The sequence below is a fragment of the Cervus elaphus genome, chromosome 20, assembly GCF_910594005.1.
Source record: "Cervus elaphus chromosome 20, mCerEla1.1, whole genome shotgun sequence".
NCBI lineage: Eukaryota > Metazoa > Chordata > Mammalia > Artiodactyla > Cervidae > Cervus > Cervus elaphus.
In genome coordinates, this window is record NC_057834.1 from 75720871 (window position 1) to 75745729 (window position 24859).

Below are 24859 nucleotides of genomic sequence, written 5' to 3' on the forward strand. Positions count from 1 at the left end.
ACTTCACATTCCAGCATGTCTGGCTCTAGGTGAGTGATCACACCATCATGGTTATCTGGGTCATGAAGATCTTTTTTGTATAGTTCTGTGTATTCTTGCCACCTCTTCTTAATATCTTCTGCTTCTCTTAGGTCCATACCGTTTATGTCCTTTATTGTGCTCCTCTTTGCACGAAATCTTTCCTTGGTATCTCTAATATTCTTGAAGAGATCTCTAGTCTTTCCCATTCTGTTGTTTTCCTCTATTTCTTTGCATTGATCACTGAGGAAGGCTTTCTTATCTCTCCTTGCTATTCTTTGGCACTCTGCATTCAAATGGGAATATCTTTCCTTTTCTCCTTTGCCTTTAGCTTCTCTCCTTTTCTCAGCTGTTTGTAAGGAGGACTTACAAACAGACAACCATTTTGCCTTTTTGCATTTCTTTTTCTTGGGGGTGGTCTTGATAGCTGCCTCTTGTACAGTGTCATGAACCTCTGTCCATAGTTCTTCAGGCACTCTATAAGACCTAATTCCATGAATCTATTTGTCACTTCCACTGTTTAATCATAAGGGATTTTATTTAGTTCATACCTGAATGGTCTAGTGCTTTTCCGTACTTTCTTCAATTTAAGTCTGAATTTGGTAATAAGGAGTTCATGATCTGAGCCACAGTCAGCTCCCAGTCTTGTTTTTGCTAACTGTATAGAGCTTCTCCATCTTTGCCTGCAAAGAATGTAATCAATCAAATTTTGGTACTGACCACTGGTGATGTCCATGAGTAGAGTCGTCTCTTGTGTTCTTGGAAGAGCGTGTTTGCTATGACTGGTGTGTTCTCTTGGCAAAACTCTGCTGCCTTTTGCCCTACTTCATTTTGCACTCCAAGGCCAAACTTGAAATCATTTTGACTCCGCAATTATTAACATCGCTTAATCACTGATTTGCATGGGGCTGGGCAGCACAATAACCTGATTCTCTAGCTCTCACCATTACCAGAGAAAGACTTTTCACCTCTGACTCCTGACATTTCTCCCTCCTCCCATTTGTAGTACTTCTCATTTTCCTCCACCTCTGCTTCTACCCTTTCAATTGTATCATTTTATTCCTCAGACAGACCCTGCTACTGCCTCTGTCCACCACAGTCCATTTCTGCCCATTCTTTGGGGGCTTATGGCCTTTGTTTATAACCTGGGGCTTCTTGTCTGCTGGCTTTTCTAATCCCAATTTTGTCCATTAAGAAGTGTAACCTATGAATTGGAAGTAAATAAATATGGCAGTACTGATAATATGATATCTTTGAGAAGTCTCCCTTGATTTGAAGAGATACCTCAGCTCTACAGAGAAGTAATGCCCTGCTCAGAGCCTTCACATATGAACATATCAAACTGTCCTCCCTTGCTATAAACCATGAGCTTCATTCACTGACTTGGCCCTTATTGGCTCTAACAGTCTCGGCTAATTCTCTGCCTTGCACCCAATTCATTCTCCCTGAGCTTTGACTTTGACCTGCTTCCAGGTTGGGTTGTCATGACTACTGCTTGGCTCTCAGTGCACACAGGGCCCCCAGACAGCATCCTCTCTTGTTAGGAGCACAGACTTTCAAGTCAGAACTAGGTTCAAGTCTTGGGTCTACCACTCAGTAGCTGCCTGACCTTGGGCCAGAAACTCAGAATTACAGATACCTAGTATATGCGTCATGGGAATAATGAAAGCAGCTCCCCAGAGGGTGGTTGTGAAGATTAAATTAGACAGTGAGATTTAAATTAGATGTCATGTGTAAGGCAGTGCAGTGCCTGGGACGGTGAATATTTTTTTTAATCATTTCCATGTCTTTATTGGTATTGTTTATATGATGAAACATTGTCATACTTTTTTGTTTGTTTGCTTATTTATTTTTGGCTGATCTGGGTCTTCATTGCTGCATGTGGGCTTTCTGTAGTTGAGGCAAGCAGGGGCTACTCTTTGTTGCAGTGTGTGGATCTCTCATTGCAGTGGCCTCCCTTGTTGTTGAGCACAGGCTCTAGATGCTCGGGCTTCAGTAGTTGCAACTCCCGGGCTCCAGAGCATGGGATCAATAGCTGTGGCACATGGACTCCACAGCATGTGGAATCTCCCCTGACCAGGAACCAAACCCATGTCCCCTGCATTGGCAGGCAGATTCTTAACCACTGGACCACCAGGGAAGCCCAACACTGAATATTATTGTGATCTGATCTTGTGGACAGGATCCAGACCACTTCCTTTAATGGGTGACAAGCAATATTTGAAGAATTGAGCTTAAACATAAAAAGTATAAGTGAATGTTGTAGTTGGCTCTTCCAAACCTGACCACTCACATAGCACATGTTTATACAGGGCCTACAGAGTACTGGTTACTGTTGTAGGTTAATAAGCAGAATCTTCTAAAAAGAAGCTGACAACCTATTGAAAGAAACAGACACATGCAAACAAAATAGCAATCCTTAGAGTGATTCTTTTTTGCTAGCTAAACAGAGACCCGAGGGGATACACCAAAGTTATATGGGGCGTCCCTGGTGGCTCAGAGAGTAAAGAATCTGCCTGCAGTGCAGACCTGGGTTCCATCCCTGGGTTGGAAGATCCCCTGGAGAAAGGAATGGCTACCCACTCCAATATTATTAGCTGGAGAACTCCCTGGACAGAGGAGCCTGGAGGGCTACAGTCCATGGGGTTGCAAAGAGTTGCACACGACCAAGCGACTAACACACATACACACCAGTGTTACAAGTGTTCTTAGTAAACTTGGCTTGTAAAAAACCTATCTGAGGTTAATGGCCCGCTGAGCTCTGGCTCCTATTGGAGGCAGCTTTGAAGACTACCTTTGAAGACCAGGAAGGGTGAGGAAGAGGGCATGGCTTTCTGAGGTCTAGCCTGAAAAGCACCCCAAACCCCAAAGACCCAGGGCCAAGGCAAGCCTGTCAACACAGTTGCTGTGACAGTATAACAGAGCTACCCACACACCTCAGAAAGGCAACTACAAGGTGTAAACAAAATGCCCATTTTTGAATTAACTTCTCATCGCATCTTTCCCCAGAGCACGGGCACCAACGGCAGGGCCTGGGACACTGCTTTCCTTTCCACTGCTGTTTATAAATTCAAAAGACAGGGATACTGGAGTGGGTTGCTATTTCCTTCTCCAGGGGACCTTCCTGACCAAGGGATTGAACCCAGGTCTCCTGCATTATAGGCGGATTTTTACCATCTGAGCCACCAGGGAAGCCCAGAAAAAGCACCACTGATCTCAAATTAATCTCCTTCTCCTCAGTCCAAAGGAGTCAAGCATCAGGTCCATCATCTCCCAGCAAATTGCCTTGCATACTATCTTGAACAAAGAGCATCCATGATCGTTGACATACATGTTTTGGATAAAGGAGACTGTGTCACAGCCATGGTGGGAGCTGTTTTCTTCCCCCCTTTTTTTTTTCTTTTCTGTCTTTTGTTTTGAGGTTTTGTTGTTCTTGTTTTAAACGCCTTTTTAAAAGACAGCAGAAAAGGCTCTCCTTTAGAGAACATTTCCTGGTTCGAGGGAGGGTTAAATAAACAAATGATAACAACACCAATCAGCCCTCTTTGCTTACAGCCTGCGGAGTCAATCTGCCTCCTGGCTGCGGAGCTACCAACCAGCAAAGGCAAACTAATTAGACACAGACAAACACTTAGGCAATCACACCTTGTGAATGTAAGCGTCTTCCTGTCATTTGGCAAGTCTCTCAGCTGCCTCTGAGCGTGAGACAACAAATCCCCTGCAAACAAGTTCCCCGCTCTCCCGTTAGTGAGACCTAACGGATCACAATGGCTGGAGGTGAAAGGTGGCAGTCTCGTCAGGTAATGACATCTCTCCAACAGCCCATATTAAAACAGCCACACTTGTTTAGACTAGCCTATTTGCACCTACCTACAGAGGGCCTTTTTAATGTAATTATTAGCCTCTGCCACCCTGCTTAGGATTGGAAAATATCGTTCATTTTCATCTTGTTGCAGCTGCCGCTGCTACCTCCTATTCCGTCTCAGGCACCTCATCTTCCCACAACTAAGTGCAGAAACAGGCAGGAGCCAGAAGAGCTGAATTAACAAGAACAAGTTGGCAGGTGAGCTATGTGATAAAAAAAAAAAAAGAGAGAGAGAGGGAGAGAGAGATTTGACAATACATTCTAATCACTACCTGTCGGTGGAAATCTTGAAAAAAAATTTAAATGGCTTTTCTCAGAGACACCAAAAAGCTACCGTAATAATTGACCAAGCCCAGAGATAAAAAAGCAAAGAGGTTGGAAAAACAAGAGCGTGCAGCCAATGAACAACTCTGTATGTGCTTAAAAAAAAAAAAGGAAAGAAACAGAATGAGGCTAGAATCTATTGACAGACTGGCTTCAGGAGTTCTGATAACTGTTCATCATAGTGCAGAATTTGGCCTTTGACATTTTAAGTAGCTGGAAGGGATGGTCCCACCTGACCTCACTCTGTGTTATACAAACACATGCATCACCATGTAAAAGTTTGGCTGATACATTATAGACCTGTAGGTCAAAGACCAGAATTTATAAGTCCCCCGGATGGTTTCCATCTCTGCTTCTAACTATCCAGGTCACATTCGGTCAGAGCAGGGAGGCAATTCATCAACCCACTGTTAATTGTCAAATATCTACCTTTGCTTGGAGCTGTGCTCACTTAAAAATGAGGCAGTTGACTTTTTATCGAGATGGTTTTTAGTCTTGCTCTTTACACCTTATTGGGGCTCCAGTTACATCCTAGATTATGGTGATCCCTAATGAATGGCTATAAACAGGGATTTTTTTAAAATATATTTGTTTATTGAAGGATAATTGTTTTACAGAATTTTGCTGTTTTCTGTCAAACCTCAACATGAATCAGCCATAGGTATACATATATCCCCTCTTTTTTAAAACTCCCTCCCATCTCCCTCCCCATCCCACCCCTCTAGGTTGTTACAGAGCCCCTGTTTGGGTTTCCTGAGTCATGCAGCAAATTCCCATAGGCTATCGATTTTACATATGGTAATTTAAGTTTCCATGTTACTCTTTCCATACATCTCATCCTCTTGTCCCCCCTCCCCATGTCCATAAGTCTATTCTCTATGTCTGTTCCTCCACTGCTGCCTTGTAAATAAATTCTTTAGTACCATTTTTCTAGATTCTGTATATTTGTGTTAGAATATGATGTTTATCTTTCTCTTTCTGATTCACTTTGCTCTGTATAATAGGTTCTAGGTTCATCCACCTCATCAGAACTGACCCAAATGTGTTTCTTTTATTGTGTATACATACCACAACTTCTTTATCCATTCATCTATTGATGGACATCTAGGTTGCTTCCATGTTCTAGCTATTGTAAATAGTGCTGCAATGAACAATGGGATACATGTGTCTTTTTCAGTTTTGGTTTCCTCAGGGTATATGCTTAGGGGTGGGATTGCCGGGTCATATGGTGGTTTTATTCCTAGTTTTTATGGAATCTCCATACGTCTTCCACAGTGGCTATATCAATTTACATTCCCACCAACAGTGCAAGAGTGTTCCCTTTTCTCCACACCCTTTCTAGCATTTATTGTTTATAGACTTTTTGAGGATGGCCATTCTGACCAGTGTGAGGTGATATCTCATTGTGGTTTTGATTTAAACTTCTCTAATAATGAGCGATATTGAGCAAGGGATGGTTTTTTTTAAAGGATACTAGACTGTTATTTCTTGGAGAAGGAAATGGCAACACACTCCAGCATTCGTGCCTGGAAAATGCCACAGACAAAGGAGCCTGGTGGGCTACAGTCTGTGGGGTCACAAGAGTTGAACTGAGTGACTGAGCATGCAGGCTGTTATTAACGAGAGACTTTTGTATAAAGGAATGTATATCTTCCTATTTTCTTCCTGTATTTTTTTCCTTTGTCTCTCCACCTTTATCGTCTTCCTTCATTTTCCCCCAGTGGAAAAGACAGATTTTACAGAAGTCAGTTTCCAAGAGAAGTCTTCAGGGCCACAGCAGTTCCAGAAACAAGGAACAGTCTAGGATAGATCACCAGGGGAGAAAAAAAAAGACCACCCATAAAGAGAGTGATTAGAAGGGAGCATTTATTTCACATCTGTTAACCTACCACTTAGTGCTAGGGACTGTGTGGTGATTGAAGTAAAAGATGAGAAACGGGAAATTCCCTGGTTGCTCAGTGGTTACAGCTCTGCAATTCCACTGCCGGGGGCCAGAGTTCGATCCCTGGTTGGGGAACTAAGTCAATCAGGGCCAGAAGAAAAGAAAATCAAGAAACAACTCCTGGTGCAATGCACTGAGCAAGAGAGGACTCACAGTAATGAATTAATCCATTGGTTCTCTTAATTAACTAAGAGGATTCCATCTTTAATCCTCTGATTCCAAATCAGATGTATGTCTAGCAGTGCATCGACCACACTGTCAGTGCAAGGTTCAGAACTGCCTGCTCAAAACTAAAATGAGGACAAAATTTCACTTTTGAAACAGCAGATGAGAGGAGTTCAATGAGAAATGGCATTGTTTTTTCTAGTAAAAGACACAATTTTAACAAAAACACTTAGAGAGGAAAAGAAAAGAAATAAGATCAGAGTATTGCTTTGCTCTCTCTGGCTCTCTTTTCAAAGCAGGGAACAGAAGACTTCTGTTCCAAGGTGGGGGTACAAAGCCTGTGGCTTGATGCCCACCCACTGTGCACGTGTATAGAGCTATAGGGCTGGACACTCACACCCTCAGAACCGGCCCAAGTCACTCCACCCATTCACTGGAAAATCCCACCATAGTGGTCAGAGGCCACAAGCCACCAGGGCCCCAAAGGTCCAAGAAACCACAGACTGGAGGAAGAGATTCTCTGTTGATGCGACTCTGCATTGTGCCCACCAGGAAGATGGTCCTTAATGTTTTTGGAGTGATCAGCCAAGACCAAGGATCTGGGAGCAACAGAAGACAAGGTATCCTGGAGGGTGAGAACGCTCAGGCCTTGATTCACTCATTAATTAATCTAAGGAAGCTGCCACCCCACCCTACATAGGAGTCCAGGCCGCTGTCCTAGCTTCACCCAGCCTCTGCAAGCATCAGACAATCAACCAAAGGACCACCTGGCCTCAGGAACCTTCTCAGAGCGTGTTCCAAAGCCTGCCTGGGTCAGTCCCAGTCAGCTCCTTGTCCACAATGTCTAACTCTGAATTTGTAGCTAAGATCATAGCTAGAGCCTATGATGAGGGCAGAAAAGAAAATGATGTTCATTGCACACTGCTTCTGAAAGCGGATTAGTGCAATCTTTTTTAGAAATATTTCTTTAAAAGCCACTTAAAAGTGCCAGTGCCTAAGCAGGGGTTAAAACCCCAAATTCCTTTGGGGCCCAGACATATGACTTAGCTGTTTAAATCAGTGTGGGTACTCCCAGCATGCCGTATGAGCTGGTGAGAGTTCTCATAGGGCATCTACAGGCCACTTCTTCTACAGGCCCTTCTGTCCCATGACATAAAGGGTTAACCTTGACTATCTCTGAAATAGAGGTATTTGAAATGATACATTTTCAGAAGGCTCTATAATGCTCAAATTTTGCCAGACTCTAATTATAAAAGCTGTACCAAGATCAGTTGCCAGGGTCCTCCTCATATTTTTAACTTTTCCCCTTCTGAGAACAGTAGGAAATACCAGTGGCAACTGCTTGACCTAAATGACGCTATGGTTTTGGCAGAAAGGTGTTCTCAACTGAGAAGTAAGATGAAATTATGCAGCATCCAGGGCTCCATATGGCCCCTCAGTCAGGGGTGCCATTAGAGTACATCAAATGCATTACCTTCTCTCAAAGAGCTGGCTGGGGGCCTTCTCATTCCATCTGACCACCTGTCCCCCTTTCCCTCTCTGTCACAAAGACTCCTTCCTCTCTTTCTTCTGCACCGGTGCCGGCAAGCTCAGCCACTGCCAGTCAGAGTGGAGGTGGGGGAGGCATTGAGATATCTGGGGACCACCGGCTTGTCCCAGGACCAGCATCCCTCAGCTCTCTCCAAGACTAGAGACAGGTCATCTGTCCCTTTGGGAGAAGGTCTAAGAGAGTCACTGGTTCAGAATTCAAAGGTCAGTAAAAAGTGTTCATTCTTTAAAGAGGCATGAGGCTGCACAAAGAAGGGAGAAGCCTGGCCCATAAACATATGAGCTGGGTTTCTGGGTTTCTGGGTTCCCCGGGCTCATTGGAATTGTTTGCAATGCAAAGCAGGGTCTTCCACACTTGGTTCACATTCGGATGGAAATATTTTGCATCTGATTGGGAACACATGTTTGGAAGACAGAAAAATCTTCTTGTTAAAACATGATAACTCAGGAATGAGAAAATGAGTGTGGGTGGGGAAAAAAAATAACACAACCCACCCTCCTCCTAACTCTGCTGGAATCAGTGCTGGCTTTGGGAGCAGCTTTTTGCAGCACCATCCTGAATGCCCAAACTGAAAACAGTCATTTTCAGCTTTTATATCATGACCCCTCCCTCATTTCCATTCATTATTTCTTCCAAGAGAAGCTCACTGAATAAACCTGTCATTCCTGGAGCCCGCCTTTCCCCAGCAGCACACTGCAAGGCCAGCCTCCATATTCACAGGGAGAGGCGAGAAAGAGGTCCTCTCAGTGTGCAGCACCCAGGATTGTCGGGTCCTGGTTCAAACTGAAGAATGGGATTACCTTTGTAATGGAATTACCTGGGCTTCCCAAGTGGCACCAGTGGTAAAGACCCTGCTTGCTAATGCAGGAGACTTAAGAGAGGGGGGTTAGAACCCTCGGTTAGGAAGATCCCCTGAAGAAGGGCATGGCAACCCACTCCAGTATTCTTGCCTGGAGAATCCCATGGACAGAGGAGCCTGGCAGGTTACAGTCCATAGAGTCACAAAGAGTCAGACAGGACTGAAGTGACTGAGCATTCACACGTGCTGAGATAGCTCAGTATAGGAGAAGACAAATTCTAACCATAACTGTCTTCATGCTTTTGAAACCTCTACCTCCTATTAAATGTATAGTTCTGGCCCCAGTAAGTGCTCAACAAATATTGTTCATTAATTAATGATCAAGTCTCCTCTCCCAGCCCCTGTGCAGAAGGACTCTCCATGGTTCTCCTTAAAGGCTTTGCTGCTGCCCAAGAACACCTGTCCAGAAACCCCTGCTTCGAGGTGAAATTACACCAAGAAGAAGAAGCACCTTCCCAGCAAGGAACCAACAGAAGGCATGACTTGAAAATGGCCAGAGGCACTTGAAAGCTCAATTTCACTTTTATCAGTAACTTCAGATTTTTTAAAGATGAATCATGAATGGGGAATGAAAACTTTGACTTACTCTGAATTCACCTACCACCCCTCCTGGCGGGGGGAGATGTGGGACCTCCCTCACAGGTAGGACTTTGAGTTTCACTTCCATGGCAGCTCTTCATTGTCATCAATTAAGGGTTGTGTTCAGTGATACTATCAGTTCACCCTTCTGTTTTTCAGACTCTTGTGGTCACTTAGGAACTGAGGCATTTTCCTGTATTATATGGTGGCAATAGGAAAATGGAAAAGTAGCAATTAACAAGGTTTGGTTAGGGCTGAAAACTTTTATTTTTATTTATGTTTTAAAATTCATTTTAATTGGAGGATAATTGCTTTATAATGTTGTGTTGATTTCTGGTCTACAACAACCTGAATCAGGCATAAGTATACATATATCCCTTCCCTCCCTGCCCTCTAGGTCATCACAGAGAACCAAGCTAAGCTCCTTGTGCTATATAGCAGATTCCCATGAGCTATCTATTTTACACACAGTAGTTTATATATGTGAATTCTACTCTTTCAATTCATCCCACCCTCTCTTTTCCCAACCGTGTCCACAAATCCGTTCTCTACATCTGCATCTTTATTCCTGCCTTGCAAATAGGTTCATCAGTACCATTTTTCAAGATCCCATATATATGCATTAATATGTGACACTTGCTTAACAATAAAATCCCTCTTTCAATGAAATCTAAAGTAGAGGCCCAGATTATAAGCCAGATAAAAGTAGGGCTGCTACTGTTTACGATAGCTAGAACATGGAAGTAACTTAGATGTCCACTGAGAGATGAATGGATAAAGAAGTTGTGGTACAGGTATATAACAGAATGTTATTCAGAATGAGTCAGTTGTAGTGAATTGTATGAACCTACCTGTTATACAGAGTGAAATAAGTCAGAAAGAGAAAAACACCGTATATTAGCACATAGGTATGGGATCTAGAAAAATGGTACTGATGAAACTATTAGTAGGGAAGGAGCGGAGATGCAGACGTAGAGAATGGACTTATGGACACAGCAGGGTGGGGGGAAGGTAGGGTGAATTGAGAGAGGATAACATGGAAAACCTTTACTTTGGATGTTTATATTTCCTTTTCAAGTGGAATGGCCTCTCTTGTCTCTGCCATATACTTCATTTCAAATGATTAACATCTTAACCATCTTCCCAAGCCCTCTTCAATGCTGTGTTTTCCATGGAGTCTTGATTCTCTACACCAGATGTGACTGCTTCCTCCAACCACAGTGTCAGGCTCCCTAGGATCTGATCTTGGCCCTGCATGTTCTTGGCTGTGGACCCTGGAAAAGGTACTGAAATCCAGTGTGCCCAATTTCCTCAGCTGTAAACTGTGGAGAAGAATACAACCTACCTCAAAGGACTTGAGATTCAAATAATCCAATTCATGACAAACGCTTAGGAAAGTATCTGTAAACACTTAACTGAACTTAAGTGTTATTATCAGTTCTTACCTGTGAGTGCCAATAGAACCTTAATATCTCTAAAAGATCTTGCCTTCCTTCCTTCCTTATATGTATGGTATCTTGCCCATCTACTTCTTTCCCCTCTTCTTAGATGTGTAAGGGGAACTCTCATTTCCCTCAGCCAGTGGGGAAACTCTGGGCAAGCTGAAGTTCTCCACTTTAGCCTAATGTACTTGGGAGCAGAAACAATGCTGTCTCTTATCTCTGTAGCTAGATATATATATATAGTGTTAGTCGATCAGTCATATCCAACTCTTTGCAACCCCATGGATTGTAGCCTGCCAGTCTCCTCTGCCCATGGAATTCTCCAGGCAAGAATACTGGAGTAGGTTTCCATTCTCTTCTCCAGCAGATCTTCCCAACTCCAGGATTGAACCTGGGTCTCCTGCATTGCTGGTAGATTTTTCACTGTCTGAGCCACCAGGGAAGCCCATACACACACACACACACACACACATACACAGTCATACACACACATATATATTAAGTACATGTTGAAATTAAGTATATGAGGTTTACATAGTGCCTATTATATTCCAAGCTCTAAGAATACATGTCTCAACTTTTGTTGACATCATCTCATACCAAGAGGAGGAATCCAAAGCATGTATCTTTGAAAATGTCCACATCCAATTCAAAAATGAGACACAACGCAAAGTCAAATTTTGCCTTCTAGTAACCTGACAAGACGGAGAAAGTCTGACAACACATGAAAACTTTTCCCTCCATGCAGAGCTGTCATCGGTACTTCCCCACCTTCCTAGTGACATATGGATGCTGCGGCAAATGCCAGAAATGTCAGTGACCAGAGCAAGGACAGTGCCCTGTCCATAGTTAGTAGTTACTATATTTATTTTCACTCTGATCTGCTGTCAGCTCAGTCCTTCCAGATCCATATTCTATGAAAGAAGACTTTGAGTCTTCATTATTTTTCTTGCATTATCTGTTTTCAGAATGCAAGGTAAATCTAACAATTTTCTACTTTTACTGTTCCTAGATTTTCTCTTTAGTCAGCGTAAGGCTTTCTTACATCCTTTTCTGCCTTAACCTATTATAATTTTTCTGCAAGAACTCCTTGCATCAATCTCTTCTTCCCAGGGCACTCCCACACTGGTTCTTGGTCATTCTAAGTTGCTCTGGTCATCCTGAAAGAGACCCTTCTCAGCACCTCTGAGTGAACATTCAGAGAGCACTTTGGAGTGTGATTCGTTTATCAGTCAGATCCTGGTGGGGAGCACAAGACTCACTCAGATGGGATTCTGGAGAAAGGTAAGGAAGGACTATAGACAAAGCAGGTCAGGGAATCTAGTGAGGGGTGTTGAGGTGCCCAGGACCAGAAACACTGGGAAGCCATTCCCACCATGGGGCTGAGGGGACACAGGAAGGAAATTGCATAACTGAAGCTTGGTGAGAGCTGGAGCCAGACATGAGGGAAAGCAGCCTGAAGGAGCTGTAGTCTAGAAGGATACAACTCTGCCAGACAGGGAGATGGGGTATCACAGCCGAGGGGTCAGCTGCCTGGAGCCTAGTGCAGCGAACAGAAGGACAGAGATGAACTCACGGGTGAGGTGGGAAAGGGCAAGAAGAGAAGAACCAGCACAATGTATGTGAAAATACGTGTATCTAAACCTGTAAATGAAACTGCTCCCTGTCACCTGAACACCACAGGAAAATTCCATCCATACAACACTCCTTCTGGGGAAGTCCAAGGAGAGTCCTCCTTATTTGACTCTGCTACTGCTGTGTGCATGCTTAGTCATGTCTGACTCCATGTGACCCCATGAACTGTAGCCCACCAGGCTATTTTGTCTGATCTTTACTGGTATAACTAGAAAGGAAAGGTCATCTTAATTTCTAAAGAAGGAAAGTAGCATAACCTCACCCATGATGGGGATTCTCTCAGAGGTCCCTAAGATTTGGGCAACATCCTTCTCTTTTGGTTGCAGAAATACGTTAAGAAATTTTTCTATTAATCACTCCTGGACTAAAAATAGCAATGAATGAAGTATCCACAGATTGTGCTTATTTCTTTCAGATCCATAGCTATATTGTGGACTTTTTTTTAAGTGGACAAGTTTATGTGTTCCAATTCTAGGTATAATGCAGTGGTCTCAACCCTGGATGCTCACCAGCATCACCTTCAGAACTTCAGAACTAGTGCAAGATCCTGTGACCTACCCCAGAAATTCTCAGTTGGGAATGATTAATTTAAAACTGTGGGTGTATGATTAGGAAGTTCTACATGGAGATTTTATCCAGACCTCTTTGATCTATCAAGAAAGGTTAACATCATTCTGTGTTATATCTTTTAAATATCTCCCATATTATTCTCAATATAATTTATTATTTGGAAATATCTACACAAGGGAAATAGAAGTCACCTTTCACATAATAATCATGCTCTTAAAAAGAAATGAATTTAATTTAATTAAAATTGAGATTCTTCACAGACAAAATTAAAACTAGCTGTGGTTTAAGGGGAAGAGTGGAATTTCTTTGAAAGTTAAAATTATCAAACTAAAACTTGCCTGTATAGTTCTCCAAGCCCAGCTCAAATTCCTACAGAGAATAACCAGCACAGTGTAGGTGATAAAGCACCAAGCTTTCATTCCTCAACATTTCCAATAGAATCTTGCCATACACCCAACCTAAAGTATTCTGCTCATGTTACCTCTTTCCTTTTTATTGTTTGCTGGTTCAATTTAGCATGTCTCATGTTCTGGGTTTTTAAAAGAACTTACTTTTGTACACATCGTATGTGAACATTATGAAGTTAAAGATTGTGTCCTGTTCGTTCCTACATTATCAGCCACAGTGCAAGTCTAGGTAGGTGTTCACTGTATGTCTGCTTAGTTAACATGTTACTTTGAAAACAAATAAATGCATTTCTATGTGAAAAAAAAAATGTACCTGGTACTAATGATGCTTTATATTGACATATATCCAAATTTCCTCTCATACCAACCTATGGTACCAGCCTCAACTCTTCTACTCCAGGCCCAAAGAGGAAAATCTAGATCTCAGATCCAAAGAGATCATCCTTGAGTTAAACACGGAGGGCACCTAATGGGTTTCTTGGACTTCCCTGGTAGCTCAGCAGTAAAGAATCCACCTGCAATGCAGGAGACTTGCAGGAGATCAGATTCAATCCCTGAATTGGGAAGATTCCATGGAGAAGGAAATGGCAACCCACTCCAATATTCTTGCCTGAGAAATTCCATGGACTGCAGCCCAACAAGCTCCTCTGGGAAATCCCAGGGACAGAGGAACCTGGTGGGCTACAGTGCATGGGGCTGCAAAGGGCTGAACACAACTGAGTGACTCAACAACAACAATGGACTTCTTATCCAAAACTTCAGAAAGCACTCTTTTTCAGACAAATGTTTATACTTATTCAGTGGACTTTCCTGAATTTAGTATGATTTACTGATTTTCTATTATTACTGAACCTCTCTGCAGGTCTTTCTTGATCATAGGTATCCCTCATTTATTTTTAACTCATTTTTAATGATAGTTTAAAGCCAAGTACAAAATGAAGAATATCATTTTTTAAAAAGAATTGTAGATAATATCTGATACTCAGAAACTTCAGTAAAAGATGTTGGAAATGCCACTCTTGAAATCATGTACATGATGAAAAAGGACCAGAACTGATAAATTTTAATGCAGCTAGGCAAAAACCCAAGGCCTGTCACACCAGCTGGTCATTCTTGCTTTAGCCATTAAAAGTGGCCTTTTTTGTGGCTAACAACAGAAATGTCGGTCAATCAGGCACAGCTGTAGGTCTGGGCTTGGAGCCCGCTCTCAACCTTACCCCCTCCCTCTCTTTCCCCCAGGCTAGGATGGAATGAAAGGGTCAGGACTGGCAGTAGGCACAGAGAAAGGGAAACCAAGATGCTTAAACCCAGATGAGAGATTGATTGCTGCAACATCTCAAGCCTTAGCCCATTAGGTAAAGTTTAACCTTTGCAAAACAGGTCACTTGGCAAAAATGGATGGAAAATACAAACTTCAGGTTGAAAGACGCAGAGGAGGCGAGGGGAGATGCTCTGCTGCATATGGCATTCCATTAATAGGTATCACACTCCATAATGGGAACATTTTTATACAAATGTGTTCTTTGGAATCCAGCCAAGAGCAGGGCACCCTAGTGAAATCACAATGCACAGCTAATGAGCTATTTTTGGTGAATTTGGCACTAGAGACTAATAGAACCAATTTGTCCCCAAAATGTTAAATCATTTAGCGCTTCTTTGGAGGTGCTAAGTGCATCTAGAACTTTTCGGGCTGTCAATAAAAATTAGAGACTACTCAAAAGCCTTCGGTCTTGGCTTGCAACCCTTTATTCTTGGATTAGAGGGCTGCTGGGCACCCGAGGAGGCTCCAAGTAATGCCTGCTAACTGCAGGAAGCAAGTGGTTGGATTCAGCCTGACTAATGAGAGACTAAAGAGATAGTGAGCATTTTTTATCAGCCATGCTGTCAACCCACATTTCCACTATAATCACCCAATCATCTTCATATCCTCCCCACACTCTGCCATCCACTAATTTCCTTTCACAGCACTGCCATTCTTCCAGGCCCATAATCTTAGGAATTTGACTCCTCCATCACATTTACCATTTCCCCTTGTACTTCCCCTCCATTCCCTCCATACCAGCTCTCAGTCCTACCCTTGGATTTCTAAAGTCGTCTACTGAAACTCCTTTCCAGCAGCCTTCCTCACTTACAGCCATCCTGCATATTGACGGAAGATGAATCCTCATTAACTAACATTCTCAAAAAGTTATTCACCTATTTGAAAACTTTCAGTGGCTCCCCAGTATCCACCACGTCGAGTCTAGATTCAGTTGCCTGACTCTCAAAGCCCTGTATAAGATGACCCCATTCAACTGAGATGGCCTCATTTTCCACAAGCTGTCTTACCCTGGTTGGCTCAAGAGAATCATTAGCCATTATTAAATAAATAAATCCCTGCTACTGCTCACCCTGGAGCCCACTACAAAGAGTGAGCAAGTTACACAGAGCTACCAGTATGAGAAACAGTAAAAATCTAAAAACAAAACCTGCAGTATACAGCATCTGCCTTTGTGAATTACATTTTGGAGGTTAAAAATGCTATTCATTTTCTTGGTCTATGACCCACTCACCCTATTCCCACAAAGAAGCCCCTCTTCCCATAAACTAAAATTTGCTGCAAACCTACCAAACTATTTTTTATGCTGCAATAACAAATAAAAGCAATTTCACTGCAATGACCAATTGCCCAACACAAGCCCTATGCTCTCCTTAGAGTCCTCTGCTCACCTGCACTCATGCCTCCTCTTTGCCTTCACATCTGCTTTGCTCTTCTCAGCATGCTCCCTCCTCCCCACTCCATCCACTCAAATCCCATTCTGTAAGGCTTAGTCCTAGTTCCAACCTCCACCTGCTCAAGTATGGCTACCCTTACTAAAGACCCAGTTCTCCAGGATTTTATCTTTGGAAGTAATATACTATGTCATTTTATATAAGGACTTGAGCATCTTCAGGTTTTAATATCCCTGGGGGTGCTGGAACCAATTTCCCAGTGATGTGAGAGATAACTGTACAATATTATTTACTACTCAAGTTTAGTATTCTGTCTAGCACTCATTGCTGATTACTTTAGGGGAGTCTTTCTTGCTTCTAAAGCTATGGTTCCAGTAGGTGCAAAATAAATACCTTTGGATTCATTGATACATTCATGCTTTAATTCTTTCCCTGTAGTGCCTAAAATGGGGCTAAGCATATAGCAGGGGCTCAAAAAGTCTAGCTAATCAATAATAGGTCACTTTCATGGAGCATTTTTCTTAGTCCACTCCAGATATCAGGTTGGAACATTCTCTAATTTAACAATATGGTTGCTATGCAAAAGGAGACTAACCACCTTACAAAAATTTGTGTGCCCCCTTCCCCCATATGGGCACCCCTGGTAGCTCAGCTAGTAAAGAATCTACCTGCAATGCAGGAGACGCCGGTTCGATTCCTGGGTCAGGAAGATCCCTTCGAGGAGGGATAGGTTATCCACTCCAGTATTCTTGGCCTTCCCTGGTGGCTCAGCTAGTATAGAATCCACCTACAATGCGGGAGACCTGGGTTCGATCCCTGGTTTGGGAAGATCCCCTGGAGAAGAGAAAGGCTACCCGCTCCAGTATTCTGGCCTGGAGAATTCCATGGACTTTTCCATGGGGTCGCAAAGAGTCAGACATTACTAAGCAACTTTCATTTCCCTCATAAAGAATTGTCTCTGAGCAGCAGTTCCTCAGGCAGGCAAGACATTTTCCAGTTTCCTTGCATCTAAATGAAGCCATTAAGTAGTGTTCACCAACAGAATGTGAGCCAAGGTTATTTCTGGGCTAAGGTGGCTAAGAAGTGGATGTGCTTTCTCCTCTTTCTCTCCTCCCAGCTGCTGCCTGGATGAAGATCTCTCAAGGTTGTAGAGGATGGTGAGGCCAGATGTTGGAAGGAACTGGATCCTTGAATCACCACATGAAGGAAGCTTCCTGCCAATTGCATTGGGCTGATACCTTGGAGAAATAGACATTTTTGTGTTTAGTTACTGAAAATCTGAGGTTTGTTACAGTTAACTAATCCACTTACCTGTCTCTGAATGAGTGAGATTGCCACTGAGGGGAAGAGCAGTTCAAGATGAGAAGCAATTAAATTCTCATGCATTAATACATGATGGGTTATCAAGGTGAAGGCTAATTGGCTTCCAAAGCGTGCCTCTGTACATTTAATGAGGAATTCAGGCATGTTCCCCCAGTCCTAACAAAATGACTTTATTGTATTTTGTAATACACCCAAGCCTGTTGTTACAAATATTATCTGAAGTTACCTATATCTCCTATCACCAGCCCAAACCACTTCCTAAACTGCATACATAAGTGCTGCTAGGCAGCTTTGCCAGACGTTCCCCAGAAACCCCAAACTCAGAATCTCTAATACTGATCTCATCTACCTCTCCTGTGCATCTCTACCACATTCTTCCTTCCATGAAATTTGTTGTTGAAGTTAGTAGCAATCCAAGTGGCATACATTCTCATCTCCCACATGCAACAAATCACCAGATGTTGCCTATTTCCCTTCCTCAAAATCTCCCACACCCTCCCTTGTTCTCTTCCCCCACTGCCACTTCCGGGGTCAGGCTCAAGTCATCTCTTTCCTAAACTGTCACCATAGCCTCCTAACTGCTCTCTTCTCTAACCCAGTGGGTGGCTATCTTTTGCAGGGTATGATCATCACACAGGGACCTTGTTAAATATGCAGATTCATGAGAGCCAGCCTTGAGTTTCTGGTTAGTGGGCTTAGATGGAACCTGGTAAGGTGACACTGAAATTGGTGGTCCATAGAATATATTGTTATTTTTAGTCTAGTATCTACACTGCCACTGATATTATTTTTTCCATCACTCAGTTCTAATTTTGCTCAACTGTACAAATTCTCCAAAGGCTATATGGTGAAAATCTAAACTTTTTTGAATGTGCTTCAAAACCCTTTGTGAGTTGGTTTCTGCCTATCCACTAGCCTTAACAACCACCCCCCAACCCCGCCCCTCTCCACCTGACCATTGATTCTCTAAGAATTTTGTTCATCCACCTCTCTATAACTTTGCATGTTCTCTTATCTCTATCTGATAGCTGCCCCCGCCCCGCAACATGCCACCTGGAAAATTCCTATTTCTTGTTCAAGTCTCACTTGCTCACTTCCAACAGAAACTTCTCTGGACAATGGGCCTTGACTCACACAACACACTTGGGTCTTTCTACTCTTGTGCTCCTTCTAAATAGTCTACCTACCTCTGCCATAGCAATAATTTGCTGTGGTCTCTTGTATACACATTTATCTTCCCACTATAGTATAAACTTCTTCAGAGAATGGGCCAAATCTTTTTAAATGTATATTCACAGTACTCAAATATTGCTCAAGGAAATAATAAATTATAATAGATCTAAATATAAGAGTTAAACTATACTGCAAAATTTAGAAGAACACATAGAAGAAAAACTTGACAGCCCAAGTATTCTCAGGCAAAGGGAAAATTTTCATAGAAAAAGAATTCTTAGATACGATAACAAAAACATGACCTATAAAAAGAGAAACTGGTAGATTTGTCTTCATCAAAAGTAAAAGTTTTGGGGTCTGACATCATTAAGAAAAAGAAAAGATAAGCCACAAACTGGGAGAAGATATTTGCAAATTATATTTCTGATAGAGCCTGTATTCAGACTATATAAAGAATTCTTACAATTCAATAATTCAATAAGAGGAAAACAAAAAAACTCATTTTAAAATAGGCAAAATATTTTACAGACATTTCACCAAAGAAGATAAATGAATGACCAATAAGCACAGAGGAAAATGTTCAGTGTCATTAGTCATTAGTCATTTGATAAATAAAAATTAGATCCTCAATGAAATATCATGTCACTCTTACTAGGTAAGTTGTAATAAAAAAGACAAAGTGGGAACAATCCAATTATCCATTAACTGGTGACTAGATAAACAAAATTAGATTGTGGTGATGGTAGCACAAGTCTGTAAACTTACAAAACATCATTGCCCCTAAACAGGTGAATTTTATGATATGCAAATTGTACCTCAACAAGTTATTTTAAATAAAGAATAAGTCATTGTTTTTCACGTGTATAGATAGATGTGGCTAATACCACTACAAAGACAATGTACATTAATGTACCTGCCATGTGCCAGGCAGTGATCCATCATTTCATACGTGCTAACTATGTATCTATTTAATCATCACAGTAATGCTATTGGTTGACACTATTATTATCCCTGTTTTGCAGATGAGAAACCTGAGGCACAGAGAAGTTAAATAACTTGTCCAGTGTCATATACCTGAGAAACGGTGGATCTACAAATATTGGAAGAAAATGAAATTGCCAAATTACAGCATTTGTTATATCAAAAAAAAATTCCATTTTATTGAAATAATAATAGAAACAAACAATGTTTGGATTGCTTATTCTTTTTCCCTTTTAGTTACACACTAGAACCAAAATTATATTAAAAACCCCAAACTATCATTTGTTTCTTCTTTCCCATCATTTTCACTGGGTAAAACTGACATTTCTGCCTAAATACTACTATGGAAAGGCAGGATTTTATAGCAATACTATTGTACATCATCAAAAGCAAGCCTTACTCATCTTCATTCTACTCTAGTCTATGGATCCAGGTCCTTTTGAACACAGAAAGGAGTAAAAGGCGCCAACATCGCAGATTCAGTCGAAGCAAAGCTCCTCACGTGGCATTCATGAAGACCAGCTTCACATACCTGCATTCACCTACCTGCAAACATTGCCCCAGAGAGGCCTCTGCACATCCTCCACTAACCTGTGCCTTACCATAAGCTGCGTACATACTGGTACAGAAGATGACCATCGGAGTCCAAGTTTATGCTCCTTACGAGGAATAAAGATTGTATTTAAGTAAAGAAATCTGTTGATGACATCTAAGCCCAAATATGCTACAAGTATCACTCTGAAAATGGACAGGAAAAGGTATTAGGTTACAGGAAACCCCTATAATTTTATATGGAAAGCAGTAAATTCGGGTTGTGTCTTACTGTGCCGCACATTAATGTAGTCAGTCCGAGTCAAGTCACGTGAGTGCCATGACGGGAATAGAGAGACAGGGTCTTGCCTTAAAAAAAAGAAAGACTTCTCAGACAATTCTGCTAAAGGATGCCTGACTCAAATTTACAGTGGATTGAATCATTTCAGTTCTGACATTATTGAAGATAATTTGTGCAAGCCCAAAACAAGATTTCCTTCCTCGTTCTACCCTCTTTTTTCTCATCCTACCCTCCAGATTGTAAGTACTGGCTCTTTTTAGCTGAGGCTGAATCAATCATTTTCATTACTTCATTGCAATTCGAAGACAATTGCAGCAAACAAAAAATAGAATTTGACTTGCTGATGTTTAATTATTGATGTGGCCTTTTTAAAACACATTTGGTTCTCAGAACTGTGCTCCGTTTCTCGTTGGTTCCCATTCTGTTTGTTCTTGGCCTCTGTGTTCCTTTTCGATTTTCTGCAGGTTAGCAAGTGCCGCGTCGTCTGCTTTTGAAATGTGTCTTTAGGCATGCTTTTGTTTGACAAGGAATGCCAAGGCTGAGCTGACAAAGTCTGTTTGAAAATCTTTTTCCAGGTATACAAGATCAGTGAGCCTGTTCAATGTATACTGTGATTAGAATTTTTCTTCAGATATTTATATCAACATTTCAGTTTTAGGGAGAGATGTTTTCAGAGCCTACCTGTCAGACGAAACTTATAAAAGGTAAGGAACTCTATCATTTATATATTCAAATGCAGAAATACATTTGTGGTAGAGCTGACATCCTCCATACTTCCCCCCATCCCTCGTGTGACTCGAAAGGACATAGGTTACAAGCTTCAGTCACCCCTCTTCCCACATGCAGGAGCAAACATCTCCTTTGGAGTTCTCACCCTCAGCTACAGGATCTCAGGATCTAACTGGGAAAGATTTAGAAGGTTTTTGTCTCATGGCTCCAACCTGGGCTGGTGATCTGTTTCACCCTTGATAGTATACTTGTTTCAATGCTGTTCTCTCAGAACATCCCACCCTCGCCTTCTCCCACAGAGTCTAAAAGTCTGTTCTGTACATCTGTGTCTCTTTTTCTGTTTTGCATATAAGGTTATCATTACCATCTTTTTAAATTCCATATATATGCGTTAGTATACTGCTCAGGGCTGGTGCACTGGGAAGACCCAGAGGGATGGGATGGAGAGGGAGGCAGGAGAGGGGATCGAGATGGGGAACACATGTAAATCCATGGCTGATTCATGTCAATGTATGGCAAAAACCACTACAATATTGTAAAGTAATTAGCCTCCAACTAATAAAAATAAATGGGAAAAAAAATAAATTACCAATAATACCTAATAAAATGTAAATGCTACTTAAGTCATTGTAATATAAATACAATGTAAAAGGTTTTTGTCATAAGTGTTCATTTCCTTCAAGCTTTCTCTTTGAGGGTAGGGGAAATGGGGGCAACAGTGGAAGAAAATCCAGCTACTGAAGGAAAGTTTGCCTCTAGAAACCTATGCACTAAGAATATGACCTCCCAATGTGTGTGTGCATGTGTGTACCCAGTTGCTAACTCATGTCTGACTCTTTGTGATCCTATGGACTGTAGCCTGCCAGGCTTCTCTGTCCATGGAATTCTTCAGGCAAGAATACTGGAGCAGGTTGCCATTCCCTCCTCCAGAGGTTCTTCCTGACCCAGGGATCAAAACCGTGTCTCTCGTCTCCTGCATTGGCAGGCAAATTCTTTACCACTGTGCCACCTGGGAAGCCCCCATAAAAGTTTTCAAATACCAGGTTTTTTTTTTATCTAAAGCATTAAGCTTTGGTATCCAATTCAGTTCAGCAAATATTCATTTTATTCTCCAGATGTATTTAAAGGCACAATACATTTTACCTTACAAATATAGAAAATATTATTTCAAAGTATGTTGCTATTGTTGTTCAGTCGCCAAGTGGTATTCAGCTCTTCAAGACCCCATGGACTGCAGCACACCAGGCTTCCCTGTCCTTTCACCATCTCCTAGAGTTTGCCCAAAGTATGCTGCTGTTGCTAAGTCACTTCAGTTGTGTCCGACTCTGTGCGACCCCATAGACGGCAGCCCACCAGGCTCCCCCGTCCCTGGGATTCTCCAGGCAAGAGTACTGGAGTGGGGTGCCGTTGCCTTCTCCGGCCCAAAGTATAGATCTATTTTAAAAAGCAACTTCTTTTTGGAAAACAAGGAAGGGGAATCACCTTGGCCACCAGTTATTTATCTATACCTCACCATCTAGACTTACATTAATGTGTTGCAAGAACACAAATAATAGTACAATACAAAATTAGAGTGGAGAACTAAAGTGGAGAACTAGAGTGGAGAACAAGTTGATAAGCTTACAAGATGAAATCATTTTAAAGGATTTTGTTCAGTTCAGTTCAGTCACTTAGTCGTGTCCGACTCTTTGCGACCCCATGAATCTCAGCACGCCAGGCCTCCCTGTCCATCACCAACTAGACCCATGCAAAAAAATTAATTTCAAATGTGGTTTATTGAGTGATTAAATTTACTGATTCAAGCAGGCCCCACATGTTGCCCACCCAAAAACACCTCCTTACCTTTTTCAGTTAGTGGGACAGACAAACAGAACATTCTGTAGTTCCTGATATGAATTCAACAGTTCAGAGTGTAACTAATTGTGACTGACCCTCTCCTCAGTCATAAAAAATAGTCAGTCTCGCGACCTGACTCTTTGGGGCCCCGTGGACTGGAGCCTACCAGGCTCCCCCGAGGAATTTTCCAGGCAAGAATATGGAGTGGGTTGCCACTTCCTACTCCAGATATCCTCTTGATCCAGGAATTGAACCCAGGTCTCTCGAGTCTCCTGCACTGGCAGGCAGATTCTTGACCTCTAGCGCCACCTGTATGCTGATCTGATCTTAACCTGATTAGGTGTATAGTTTCTACACACCTAAAAGAAAGAGGAAGAAAAAGTGCAACTATTATGAGGTTAAGTGGTTCATTTTCACACCAAACCAGTTGTGACAAGTACCACCACTGATGGAAAGCAGATCCTAATGTTCCCCTCCAGTCACTGAAGACAAATGGCAAGAAAAAGAATACTTTTCTTTGTGCTTATTCATGGTTAGTTTGGCTCACTTGGTGCAGTTGGTTGAGTCTTTGGCATAAGAAAGAGCCAAACCCGTGCCAGATACCTAAAGTGTTGCTTCAACAAATACTGCAAGATTCTCCCTGCTATGTGGCCAGAGAAAGTGTCAGAATCTGTCCAAGTGAAGTAAGACAGAAAAACTAGTGTTGTGTTAAGATGGAGGAGTATACACAACCTATCCGTTTCATTTTGTGTTTCTGCTAACTTTAACTGGACACATTATACAGAATCTTTTGTTTTTCTACAGAAATTCTAGAGTTATCCATGAATCCCCAGGATGAGAATATCTAATCTAATTGGGGAGGTGTTACCATGCTCACAAATTCAAATGATGAAGAACAAATTGGGCTTTGCAAAACATGTATAAAACCAACATACATGTTAATGCCCATGGTCGACCAGCTTAATATAGAGGGCCCCAGAGAGAAACACTTCAGAATTCCATAACTTCACCTACTTCAGGGCTTGTTTCAGGAATGAAGAGTAGATAATCATTTGTTTCGAATGCACAGCAAGTGAGCAGGGAATTTGAAAGGTGAGGGAGGGAATATTCTTATTGGGGATGAAATGGAAATTATTTACTCTGGCGATCCTCATTATCCTGTTGATTTCCATCCAGCTGACACCAAGAGGTCCCCTTATTCCCCGCCTACCTCTTACAATTGTCTATTCCCTTTGATTTTGCGACAAAAATTTGCAAGTCTGAAACTTATATTTCACCTGAAATATTAATATTCAAGCTCCAGGTATTAAAAGGAGGAAGAGAGAAGACCCTCACTTTCAAATCCACAGTCAATGCTTTAACACATTGGAGAAGTTTGACAAGCACAATTGCATGTCCGATTATCAATGCATTATCAACATTTACTAATGTTGCTTTCGTTGGCTTTTTTCCTAGTGCAGTCACTTCATGCAAAATTCTAAATTCATGTCAAGATAGAAGTAAGAACTACAATTTTTTAAAGTGTGCCAGACATGCAGAAAAAAATAAAGCCTAATTAATCTTTTTTTTTTATGAGACTAGAAATACATTTTGCTTGTGGTCTGTTGTAGGGAACAGATCTTGTTAAAAAGGAAGATATCTCTTAGAACAGAAATATTCTCAGGGCATGGGGAGCAAAAAACCATTAAAGAGTTTAACTCTGCTAAAACAAGATCCCTAGCTGCCTTGTGCCCCAGGCAGCTCATGCAAAGGGTACAATCTGAGAACTTGATTAAGTAGGCTCTGCTGCAGTCCCCTGCCCATAGCACCCTGTCCGGGGCCCACAACCCCCAGCCCTTGCCTCAAGTTCAACTTCTGATTCATCAGTGCCGCACTGCATAGTGAACTTGAGTCAGACTGGGCAGGTTCTCAGTTCAAC

The 24859-nt window shown here is 41.9% G+C and overlaps 1 long non-coding RNA gene across 1 annotated transcript; it reads left to right on the plus strand.

The window, feature by feature from the left end:
* The first annotated feature begins 7908 nt into the window (after nt 1-7908).
* Nucleotides 7909-21411, plus strand: LOC122678041. Its single transcript, XR_006335991.1, has 3 exons — nt 7909-8066; nt 17185-17350; nt 19586-21411. It is a non-coding gene; the product is annotated as an uncharacterized LOC122678041 (long non-coding RNA).
* Nucleotides 21412-24859: the final 3448 nt, after the last annotated feature.